Source organism: Scardinius erythrophthalmus, assembly GCF_964197995.2.
Source record: "Scardinius erythrophthalmus genome assembly, chromosome: 8".
NCBI lineage: Eukaryota > Metazoa > Chordata > Actinopteri > Cypriniformes > Leuciscidae > Scardinius > Scardinius erythrophthalmus.
The window spans coordinates 9045849-9059079 of record NC_138228.1 but is presented as its reverse complement, the minus strand read 5'-3'; the positions used below and the strand labels follow the sequence as shown (position 1 = coordinate 9059079).

The 13231-nt window shown below is 37.0% G+C and overlaps 1 pseudogene across 1 annotated transcript; it reads left to right on the top strand.

Annotated features, from left to right (window-relative positions):
- Positions 1–11200, top strand: LOC308695191 (AMP deaminase 3-like; annotated as a pseudogene). Its single transcript, XR_014032250.1, has 14 exons — positions 1–221; positions 487–625; positions 1172–1337; positions 2795–3014; positions 3158–3287; positions 3384–3578; positions 3673–3804; positions 3921–4084; positions 5100–5226; positions 5665–5828; positions 5938–6058; positions 9772–9945; positions 10050–10160; positions 10803–11200. The product of XR_014032250.1 is annotated as an AMP deaminase 3-like (transcript).
- Positions 11201–13231: the final 2031 nt, after the last annotated feature.

Genomic DNA, 13231 nt, shown 5'->3' with positions numbered 1-13231 from the left:
ATGCCGCGTCAGTTCACCAAGATCTCTCTCTGAGAGGTGGATGAGAAAGTGCGACTCATGGCTGAGAAAGTGTACGCTTCAGCTCTGAAGGAAGAAGAATCTAAGAACAGCTTGTCCATGTTCGCCGTCCCTGAGGACTGTCCCATTGGCTTAAATCAGGCCAAGGAGTGGGAGCTACGCAAAGAGATGGAGGAGCAGATGTCAGAGAAATCCGTCAAGAGGTCAGTGAACTCAAATGTGCCACAGGTTGCATAACTAATCAACAGTTTGCATTATTGTGATATTCAATATGTATTTATTATTATAAAGACGAAACACTCCACATCACTCACGTGATGAACGTAAAAAGCCTTTAATTAACTGGGCTATCCAACAATTAAAAGTGTTATCCAATGAGCACCAGTGGCTATGTAAAGACTCCCGCGTAGCACTCTCTGCTTTTGTTGTTTAGTAAATGTATTTATTATTCTTTATGCCCCATGTTAGGAGACTGAGTTTAAAGCTGATGCGATCCCAATCCTTGCAAATCCCCTTCACATCAGATTGGGCTATGTCTGTGATTTCTATGCCAGACAACATCCCAGAATTCCAGAGGGTCACCATCAGTGGAGACTACTGCACAGGGGTAGGAGACAAATGAGCATGTATAAGTATCTGACATATTGTATATGAAATAAAATAGTATATTATATGTATAACATACATAATAATGCATAAAAGTAATATAATATAATATAACATAAGGGAAAGTTCAAGAAAGTTAATAAACAGGCCTTGGAATTTAATTTGAGCCAAACAGCTATGAAATAATTATATATATATATAAAAAAAAAGTACAAGCAAGTTGCACCTGTTTGACACAAATTCAGTTATAATTGCATGACCAGTACAGGTGTGGTTTCAGAATCAAATACTTTGGATGTAGTGGTAGATTAGTAGACTAAATTATGAAAAAAGCAATTCAAGGCATTCATAATGTTACAAAAGATTTATAAATGCTGTTATTTTTAACTTTTTATTCATCAAAGAATGCTGAAAACATAATATGGTCAACAAAACATAAGAGACTCCTTTCAAAAAATCTTACCAACTTTTGACTATTGAACTGCGGTGAATATGCTGTACTCCTAAAAGCTCACAAAATGAATTAATCTATGATGATTTTGGACAGACAACAGTCGAGAACTACGAACAGGCAGCGAAAACTCTGCTGACAGCACTCTTCATCAGAGAAAAATATTCCCGGCTGGCATATCACCACTTCCCCAGGACCACAGCCAGGTTTCTAAGGAATGCCAATAATGAGAAATGGAGTGAGGAGGATGAAGTGCTGCCAGGTATGTCATGGTTGGCATTAATAACAGTTCATGCATTAATAAATTAAAGGTATTGTAGGCAATTTTCGGAGTGGCTAGCAATAGCAAGCTAGCTTTGAAAACACATGAACGCACACAACAGAGTTTGCAAAGTGTCACGAGACGAGAGACGGCGTTAAACTACCTCATGTCTCAGAGTACATAACATTACAATAATAATGATCATATACAACTTAACCCTCCTGTTACCCTCAAATTTACCAACATATTTTTTCCCACTGGGGTAAATTGGACTGCAGAAATTTAAACCTCCAGAATATGATTTTTTTAACAAAGGTTTATGTGTCAGGTACGTTATGTTTCTTTGTTGACTACTTAAATAGCCCTTTAAATCATGGTGACCTGATTTCGTAGTTGACTCATTTAGGAAGAGAGTGTTCTGGCACTTGTGGACACCCTGGGATGTCCTGAAGCCTTCTTCACTGCAGTTGAACCCCTCCTCCTTGAATTCTTGATCCGGTAAATGGTTCTTTCAGGTGCAATATTCTTTGCTTGCTGCAAATTCCTTGCATGTGAGGCCATTTTGATGCAAAGCAGAGGGAAGTTTTTTGAAGATTATAAAATTGCATGTTATAATGACCTCAGTATCATCCAAAACAAATGTGTGTACATTTTTTATATTTCTTACATGATTTACACAGCTAAATGAGCATGGGGTCAAACTGACCCCAAAGAACACTGATGCTACAAAATGTGTACTGGACTTATAAGACTGGGCATATCATCATTTCAATTTTGTGTTTACCCAGTTGTCCTCATTAAATGAGGAAAAGTCATTAAAAATGAAGCAAAAAAATAAATAAAAAATTATGTCAATCACATATTTAGTACCACCTGACTGCTGCAGATTAATTTCGGAGTTGATAGTGTTGCCATTGAAACGCATAAATTCAAGTCATGCACAGCGTGAACTCAGCATAAGCACGTTGTTTTGGTTCAGGAAGAACTGTAAAAAGTGGCTTCTGTTTGGGTTGCGGTGCTCGCCTCGGTGAATGACACCTGTCTAACTCTGCAAAGCATGAAACGCACTGGTGCGCGGAGGTATGAAAATACATACGTTGACAGGCAGGTAGGACATTTTATGGTCCTATGGCTTCCACAGAGGATATACATTTAAATACATTTAGATCACTTCACTTAGTGATTGCTATTAGGACTTTAACCAGCATGACAAAAAATATTTCTCGCTTACCCTGCCTTTAACTGTTCAAAACCTATAATGACAACAGCTTTGAGACATAAGTGAGAAATGACTGCCCTAAATCCTTAGTACTATTCTGTCTCAAATACTGAAGTGTGTTCATTAGGTTTGGGAAAGTGATACTAAAAAAACCTAGTCCGGATTCTATTTATATCAGGACATCAATATAATACGACATCAGTATTCATCAGAACTTGCTTTCTTTCCATGGCAACAGATATCTGCCCCCCTCCAAGTGAGGGTGAGGATCCCTACAGTATGGAAGACCTCCCACAGGATCTGAACTACTCCCTGAGGATGAAAGATGGAATCATATATGTCTACGATAATGAGGATGCTTTAAAACAGGATCAGCCACGGAGCTTGCCATATCCTGACTTGGAAACTTTTGCTATTGACTTGAGCCACGTCCTTGCCATGATTGCAGACGGACCAACGTGAGTTCGGTTATATTATATTTATAACACTGCATGCATCTGTTGCTACATAATAATAATAATAATAATAATAATAATAATAATGATTGGTGAAATTCAGTGAAAAAAAGAAATACATTTAGGGGAAATATGCTCTTTTATAGGAAGACCTATTGTCACAGAAGGCTTAACTTCCTGAGGTCCAAGTTCCAACTACATGAAATGCTGAACGAGATGGCTGAGTTAAAGGAACTGAAAGGCGTTCCTCACAGAGACTTCTATAATGTCAGAAAGGTATTTCAAATAAAGTGGTATAAACATTAACATTTTGATTATTTACTGCATAAAGACCCTTTTCCCTTCTAAATGTACATATTTGTGAATATTCAGGTTGATACGCACATTCACGCAGCTGCCTGCATGAACCAGAAGCATCTACTGAATTTCATCCAGGACACCTATAAGACAGAAGCAGAGCGAGTGGTGGTGGAGAAGAACGGAAAGAAGCTCACCCTCAAACAGGTGTTTGACAATCTGAAAATGGACCCTTACGATCTCACAGTGGACTCATTAGATGTACATGCGGTACGTATTTCAGAAAACCCAAATGATGCTTTTATGCTACATTTTCTTGCCGAATGGATCTTGCCGCAGTAAGAAATTGCTCTGTTTGTTACAGGGCAGACAAACCTTTCATCGCTTTGATAAATTCAATTCCAAATACAACCCAGTGGGTGCTAGTGAGCTCCGAGAGATCTACCTCAAAAGTGATAACTACATCAATGGAGAATACTTTGCACGTCTTATCAAGGTAAAATTGATCAACTCATATGCTGATACACAAGATAAAATTAACTATAACTGTCAGAGCACACAGACTATTTTCTTAAGTGGGTAACAATCAATTGCATTGTTCCTGTTGTGCAGGAAGTTGCTCATAACCTGGAGGAGAGTAAATATCAGCATGCAGAACCCCGTCTCTCAATTTACGGCCGAGCCCCTGAAGAGTGGGACAGCCTGTCCAAATGGTTTATCAAGCAAAAGTTGTACTCCCCTAACATGAAATGGATCATACAGGTGCCCAGGATTTAGTAAGTCCTATTCTATTGTCAATTAACATATGAATTTAAAGACATTTAACAGTCAATGAAACTTCAATAATCTAACACAATAAAATGGGCAAGACATTTTTTTTAATATATAGATAGCCTACAAATGTGTATATTTAATAAATGTCTTATATATTTTCAATATATTTAAGAAATTAATTAAATATATTGAGAAAATATATATATATTTTAATTTAAACAGCACTTATTCCACTGGTCTACAATTTTTTTAAATAATATTTATTAAGTATTTGATGTGCTGAATTCAAATATAACAAGTAAAACAACCGATTGGCTACTGTTTCCAAGATACTGAAGTTTTTACATTTTACATCTATGTATATTGTGTAGAATAGATATAACCAGTCACCTGTCCTGTTTATGTAACACTCAGCAAAAATGTATTATAAAACAAAAGACAAATACTCTGCACTTCTTTGGCTTGTCTCTTGTATTCATTAAATGGAGCATCTCTTGTCACTGTCTAGCAATATTCTGCAAGCATTGATGGGCTCCATTTGCAGTTATCTGCACTGCAATGACTAAACAGAACTGTGTGCCTTTACAAAATCAAACACTGGCGAGTATGACACTGAATGACAGGGATGCAAAACTCAGTTCCAGGAGGGCCACAGCCCTAGTTTAGCTTCAACCCTAATGAAACACACCTGATCGAGCTCATCAAGTCCTTCAGGCTTAATTGAAAACTACAGGATTGCGTGTTGGAGCAGGATTGGAACCATGGCTGTGGCCTTATGTAATATATGTACTTTTTGGAATTCTGCTTTCTAAATTCAGTTTACAATTCTGCATCCTCTTTTCTCTTTCAGTTAAAATTCATGATTTTAAAAGGCATTCTCAATTCAATTCTGAATGGCACAACTCTGCAACATATATGACGTTTCTACTCAAACTATATTTTTACTCATACTTGCTCATAATTCATATCCAGTATTTCTAAAATCAAGTATTCTTGATTTGTGTACTTTGTTTTTAGTGACATTTTCAGATCAAAGCGGATTGTTCTTAACTTCGCCAAGATGCTGGAGAACATCTTCCTCCCACTGTTCCAGGCCACAATTAACCCTCAGAAGCACAAAGAAACACATGTTTTCCTGAAACACGTAAGTGCTTTATCAGAGTTTTGTTAAGCTGGCAAGACCAGTCAGAGCAGATTCATGCTACAATAGAATATTGTAACATCAACAGTGCAATTAACAGCTTAAACACAAAACAGTCATTTTACTAGGAATCAAGATTTAAATGCCAAATCCCTTATGAGCAATTAAATGGTTCTCAGATGAATATGAGTAAAATTGTCATGCACTATAAATCACAGAAAACATAGTTGTGGTTAAACTATGCACAAGTCAGTAATGTAGTCATTGTGTATTCAATTTTTCCCCCCCACCAAATGTGACCAAGGTCAAAGGAACGCCACCTTGCCTAGTATAGAGTATATCTGAACAGCCTGATCAGTCCTTATGTAAATATTAAGCCACAACCGCAAAAAGTGGCTGTAAAAAATATGTCAAAAAAAGCTTTCTATGTTTTTTCTGCAGGTGACAGGGTTTGACAGTGTGGATGATGAGTCCAAACATAGCGATCACTTATTCACCTATAAGAGTCCAAAACCAGAAGAGTGGACCATGGAGGAAAACCCACCATACACTTACTACCTCTTCCACATGTATGCCAACATCATGGTCCTCAACAACCTACGAAAGTAAGTCACTGTAAAGATCAAGCTCTGATTTCAGCACTACAACCCATTGCATTCCCCTCAAATTTAGCTAAAATGTTTATAACTGATGTTATATATATATATTTTCCAGGGAACGTGGTCTCAATACCTTCCAGTTCCGTCCTCACTGTGGCGAGGCAGGATCCATCACCAATCTGGTGTCAGCCTTCCTCACAGCTGACAACATCTCTCACGGACTCAACCTGAAGAAGGTCAGTCTCTAAAACTAACTGTGTACACATCAAACCACACAACATTACACCCATAGGCAGTGTAGTTCATAATCCACCAAATAAACAATTATTACACCGCTTTCAAAAGTAAGGATCATTTGAGCTTTCCCCCGTTTGGGGTAATGTTTATGGAGCGAATTATGTGCCATAATTTAACAAACAAATCCAGCATTTTGCAAACAAACTCAATCTACTTCGCAAAGGAAAACTCAACTCGCAAACAAACTCAATCTACTTCACAAAGGAAAACTCGACTCGCAAACAAACCAGTGGCGTTTTCTTGCGGAGGCCAAGGGAAGCCAGGCTTCCTCACTTTTTCAGAATATAATCGTCATTTAATAAACACTTTTGTTTTCACAGTTTACGCAATCCTTCTGTCATCTCCTCATCGTCTCTCTTCGTTCATTACTGAGTGTTTTATGATGTGTAAAACAGCGCCCCTATAAAAGTGACATGGTGAATGAGCGTTGAAAACATGGTACTGCACCCTGTGTCTGTGAGGAGGCCAGGCTGAGTTGGCATCCCTTGATAGAAAAAAAAAGAATGACTAACCAATCAGGTGACGCTATTGTCATGACACTGCTCCCCTGTGATTGGTCAGGACAGTGTCAAGGGAAGCCATGAACTTGTTGGCATCAAGCCAATCACATCACGTTATCATCGTCAATGAATGAATGAATGAAATAGCGGAAGATTTGTGGTTTTGTGCCCATCTTTTTAATTCCTTTATTTATTGACCATACACTCAAAACAAAACAAAGACACATTTAAATGTAAGCCTTACAAACAACCTTTTCACACGTAAGTTTTTCAAGGCGACCGTTATTGATCGTAGTATCACTTTATGGTTCCCATGGAGACGCGTCTTTCATTGCTTGTCACACCGCAGGCACAATAGCGCTGAATGATCAGCTTTTATTTCCTTTTTTTATTCAAAATTTCACAAATTTATTAGCTATAGCAGGATATATCTGATATTCCGTTTGTCAAATATGTGCAAGAGGATGTGTTTTGTTGTTCAAACACCTTTATAACAATCGCGTTAGTTGAGCTGTATGCGCAACATATTTTAGGCATCTACGTGCTCAAAGTGTTGGATTGTAACAAGCGTAAGTCCCGGTAAGATGATGCTGGGCGCTCTAATAGTTCATCCAAATAGCAACATATAGGTCAAATGGTAACGTATGATTTTCTGCCCCCACCCCTTAAAACACACAGCTTCAGTCTTAATTGGCTTCCTCAGAAATTTTCCCCACGCCACGCCACTGAAACAAACTCGATCCGCTTTGCAAAGGAAATCTCGACTCGCAAACAAACAGAAAGCAATGTGCAAGCACAAAGGTCACAAATGCGCCCAGGCAGATTTTCTCACAAATGCAGTTGAGCAACTTCCTCTTCTAAAACAGTAGATGGCGCTAAACTATAGGCTAATTTAGCGCTAGTCTCCCGGGAGAAGCACTGATTTGAAACTTGCCTTTGCCTACAGCTGAGGAAAATGACCGGTGAACGGGTGTGTTTCTGTCTTATTTGATCTATAATTAACCTTTTTGAGGTTTTCTCTTGCCAAACGTTTATTGCATCCACATTAGCACTTAGTAGCACTTCACTCTCTCTAGGATCGGGTAATCTATAAGCTGAAAGCTCTGCCATCTTGTTGCTTTTTGTCATTTTTTTTCTGCATCGGACTCATGCGAAATTACTAAATTAGTGATTATGTCTACACTGAACAAATCTATTTCTTTCGTTCTCCATAAATTAATGAGAACATTTAATTTAATTGAAAGGAGGCTCCCACTTATTTATTTATTTAGTTGGAATTCAGTCAGCTTAACAGTTAATGTAATAAAATAATTAATGAAAAAAAACAAAACAAAAAAAAAACAATATGCAATTGTTTCTTATCTTGCCTGTGCCTATGCAGTGCCCAAATTATTATTTTGGACACACAAATGAAACCCGCCTCTCAATTAAATGAAATGTTCTCATTCATTTATGGAGAACCAAAGAAATAGATTTGTTCAGTGTAGACATAATCACTAATTTAGTAATTTCGCATGAGTCCGATGCAGAAAAAAATGACAAAAAGCAACAAGATGGCAGAGCTTTCAGCTTACAGATTCCCCGATCCTAGAGAGAGTGAAGTGCTACTAAGTGCTAATGTGGATTTCTGTCTAGATATGCAATAAACGTTTTGCAAGAGAAAATCTCAAAAAGGTTAATTATAGATCAAATAAGACAGAAACACACCCGTTCACCGGTCATTTTCCTCAGCTGTAGGCAAAGGCAAGTTTCAAATCAGTGCTTCTCCCGGGAGACTAGCGCTAAATTAGCCTATAGTTTAGGCCATCTACTGTTTTAGAAGAGGAAGTTGCTCAACTGCATTTGTGAGAAAATCTGCCTGGGCGCATTTGTGAGAAAATCTGCCTGGGCGCATTTGAGACCTTTGTGCTTGCACATTGCTTTCTGTTTGTTTGCGAGTCGAGATTTCCTTTGCAAAGCGGATCGAGTTTGTTTGCGAGTCGAGTTTTCCTTTGTGAAGTAGATTGAGTTTGTTTGCAAAATGCTGGATTTGTTTGTTAAATTATGGCACATAATTCGCTCCATAATTGTTCACTGCCATTTGCCAAAAGCATAAAATTGTATAATTTCTAGGGTATTGACACAAATTTTACGATTCAATTTAATATCGATTAATTGGGGACTATCAGGTACAGTACATGGCAAAAAAATTCTCTCAACTAACGCTGTAAATTATACAGGGACAGTGGTTATACATACTATATAATATTTAAGGTAACTGATTTGTAGGCTACTTAAATTACACATAAGGAAGGTTTTTTAAAATAAGGTTATAATAAAAAAAAAATTAAATGACGTAATTGTGTGTCTACTATTTATATTTAGATGTATTTAGATTTAGATATTTAAATGGTGGCTGTCAAAAACATGACGGATTTATTCATACATGCATACATTCATACATACATTAAATATTGAAGAGCAGGTTAATTTAAAATGCAATGAATAGCCTATGCTATATAGTGCATATATTAATCAAAATGCTCCTCTAAGTTAATTTTCCTAGCTGACTGATGAGTTTTTGGACATTAATTGAATGGCTTTTCTGAGGTAAATGTAAGATGACGTGACATTGTTTAGGCTACAATCTATTTTATTGACGTCTTTAAGTGGTTGAAACACTGATTTAGCGATTACACGGATTTCGGTAAGTTGTATTGTATCTTTCAACATACCTTCTGAAGTTCTTTCATGTTTGTTTCATGCTATAACTAGCAATACAGATGACGACCAGTTCACGTGTGCTAAGCTTGAACCGAAGGCGCTATATGATCTGTCGCGCCACATTAAAGAGCACCAAAAATGTATTTATCGTTTGAATTTCATAATGCAATTGACAGAATTTGAAAGCTGAGACGTTATTGTATATCAGAAGTAATAAAGCACAAAGCTTATTGCAATTTAATAGATTGGAGGCGCGCTGCAAAGGTTCTGACCCAATAGGACAAGTGACTGTTCTGTCAACTGACCATCATTATTATTGAGCCCTGTATGCTAAGTTTCTTAGAAAGGAGTAATTTAACACACAAAAAACCTTGAAAATCATCAGATACCAGTATTGATGTAGTCTTTTCTTATGGTTTAACATTGTTCTTGTTCATTTCTCAAAACAGAGTCCTGTGCTGCAGTACCTGTTTTACTTGGCCCAGGTGCCCATTGCCATGTCTCCGCTCAGTAACAATAGCCTGTTCCTGGAGTATTCCAAGAATCCCCTCAGGGAGTTCCTGCAAAAGGGCCTGTGTGTGTCCCTCTCCACGGATGACCCATTACAGTTCCACTACACAAAGGTCTGGGAAAGCAGTGTGAATGACGCTCATAGAACACTGCCAACACTGAGTGTATTCATCTAGAGCAGTCAGGTGATGTGATTTTGTTGTTTATGTATCTTTAGGAGGCCTTGATGGAGGAGTACGCCATAGCAGCGCAACTGTGGAAACTGAGCACATGCGATGTGTGTGAGATCGCCAGAAATAGTGTGCTTCAGAGCGGTCTGTCTCATCAGGTACTTTCTCTGTCTGTCTTAACCTATAAAGAATATTCTAGGTTCAGATTTACAAATAATTTCATCCTCGTCCTCGTTTGTTTGAAAATTAAAATAAAATAAAAATTGTTCAAAATTTATATGAGTGAGTACATCATGCATCCATCGTCGAAACAGTGTTTTTGTCTTATCCAGAATCACTACGGTACGCCTATAAGTGTTTATATTCTAAATATTTTAGATTGGATGTCTATGGATGTAGCCCAGTACCTGCGTGACTTTACATTAACAGAAATGTTAGGGTTTTGGAGTTTATGTTATTGCATTTTCATGGCGGTGAAGTTGTAAAATTTTATATTAATAAGACCTTTTCATTTTTTTTTTTACACCTAAATCATGTTAGCATTCGTATGTTTATATCTTTTGGCTGTAAGATTGAAAAAGTATTTTAACATGTATGAATTGGCCCCATTCACTCCATTGTAAGTGCCTCACTGTAACTGAATTAAAAAAAAAATTAAATTACTGTTGGTTGGGCTTATCTTCTACTGAACACCTTAATATTTCCTTGAGAAAAGTTTTCTAGTACTAATTTTAAACACATTCCAATGCTAAATTTAACATCAGCCTATGTAAAAGCTGACATTTAGATTTCCCTTGCAGGAGAAGAAACACTTCCTGGGTGAGAATTATCTACAGGATGGACCAGAGGGTAATGACATCCGAATGACAAATGTGGCGCAAATCCGTATGGCCTATCGTCACGAGATCTTGTGCAATGAGCTCAGCTTCCTAGTGGATGCCGTCAAGTCAGAAGCGTTGGCTGCACAAGCCCCGTAAACATGGCAGGGTGATCGGTAGGGTAGAACATGAGTCCATACGAGTGGACCAGATATCAGCATACAACTTTATCTTGCTATAAGTGATGCACAAAAGAGCATTGATATACATCATTCAGGTAGCAAGATGTGGAGTCATGTGACTTAATACCTTATATGATGTGCATATCCCTTGTCATAGTGCCTTATGTGTATACATTTTATATCTCAAATCTATTCTTTAAAAAAAATATGGGCCGCTCTGATAAACTGTTTCAGTATTTTGCATGGTTTCTGAAAATGGGAGCATACATTTGTTACCTTTTCTTAAAGGGTTAGTTCACCAAAAAATGAAAATTCTGTCAGTAATTACTCGCCCTCATGTTGTTTCAACCCCTTAAGACTTTCGTTCATCTTCGGAACACGAATTAAGATATTTTTGATGAAATCTGAGAGCTGGATCACTGCTCCACAGGCTTCTATGGGATCGAAACTTGCCGGCCCAGAAAAGTTAGTAAAGACATCGTTAAAATAGTCCAAGTGACTACAGTGGCTCAACCATAAGTTTATCAAGCGACGAGAATACTTTTTGTGCGCAAAAAACAAACAAAAATAACGATTTTATTCAACTATTCATTTTCTTCTGTGTGGGCCTGAGTGAATACTGAAGCGCAGCGCTTCTGTGTTGTACGTCACCACGTATGCTCACTATTGGCCGACGCTGGTCATGTGTGTGATGCGTGAGCCTACGTGGTGACGTATACACAGAAGCACTGCGCTGTTACACTACGTGAATTCACTCAGGCCCACACGGAAGAAAATAAATAGTTGAATAAAGTCGTTATTTTAGGATTTTTTTGCGTATAAAAAGTATTCTCGTCACGTGATAAATTTATGGTTGAGCCACTGTAGTCTGGACTATTTTAACAATGTCTTTACTAACTTTCTGGGCTGGCAAGTTTAGATCCCACAGAGATATGAAGGAGTGATCCAGCTCTCAGATTTCATCAAAAAAATCTTAATTTGTGTTCCGAAGATGAACGAAAGTCTTACGTGGTTGGAACAACATGAGGGTGAGAGATTACTGACAGAATTTTCATCTTTGGGTGAACTAACCCTTTAACAAGGGAGTTTTCGGGTTTCTGACAATAACAATGTATTCTTTTTTTTTCAGATAAATGTTTTTGTAAAAAAAAAAAGTCACAGGAAGTGGAATTAAAATTTGCCTTGATAAACTAGTTTGTTTGCAACCTGAGATTCTGGGGCTGTTTTTTTTTTTTTTTTTTTTTTTTGTGGCACAAAATAGACTTGTGTACTTGAACTTGCATATTTTGTACAACAACGATGGTTAAACTGTTTTAAGGATGTTGTATAATGTATGGGTGCTTGGCCTCTGAAAAGCCACCTTAAACGTGCCTGAATGCTACATATCTTCACTAATATCTGAATACTGCTCTCAAAGTAAAATAAATAAAGTGGTGTCAAAAAAAAGCCTTGCTGAATCATTTCATAATGAGATTTGTCTGTAGTTCATATTCCAGATAATTAAAAATATTATTTATTTGCTCGACACTGCTGCCCAGTGGAAGTACTAAGAACTGTTACAGTCTTCAAACAAGAAAAAGATATTTAATGTACTTTATTGTTCAAGATTTACACAAGATAACAGAACAGAGAACATCAAACATCCCAATTTAGTCCATAAGTAAAAGAAATCTCCTTCAAAACAACACTAGGAAGCAGCTAATAATGTTATTTTCTCTGATAAAACTATTAACATTCAGTCCAATCTCTATAAATCTGTGAGAATATTGCAGAAATTAACATTTTTAAAACTAGATTAGTAGATCTTGATAAACTGGATTAAATCATCATAAACTGCCACACAAATGTATATGTATATACTGTAAATAGATGTAGAAAGTTTGAGCTATCATATCTTTTATAATACAAGTGACTTCCCTAAGCCCACAAATTCACTGTCTCTCTCATACACACAAAAGAGCGAGATGAAAAGTCTAGGATTTCAAACTGAAAAATTAAATTAAATTAAATTAAAAGGTAACCAACCTCCACTGAAAGTGTCAGTGATGCCCTATAAAATAAAGGTTTAATTTGCAACCTATTAAGCTTCAGAAGAAAACAAGTAAATTAGTTCATTCTCAAATGTTAATCCATTTGAACGGTCCAATTATTTTTCATTATTTGTGAGTCATTAACATTTGGTCCAACTTACACAGATAAAGAGTTCATGTCAAATGGATCACTCTAATT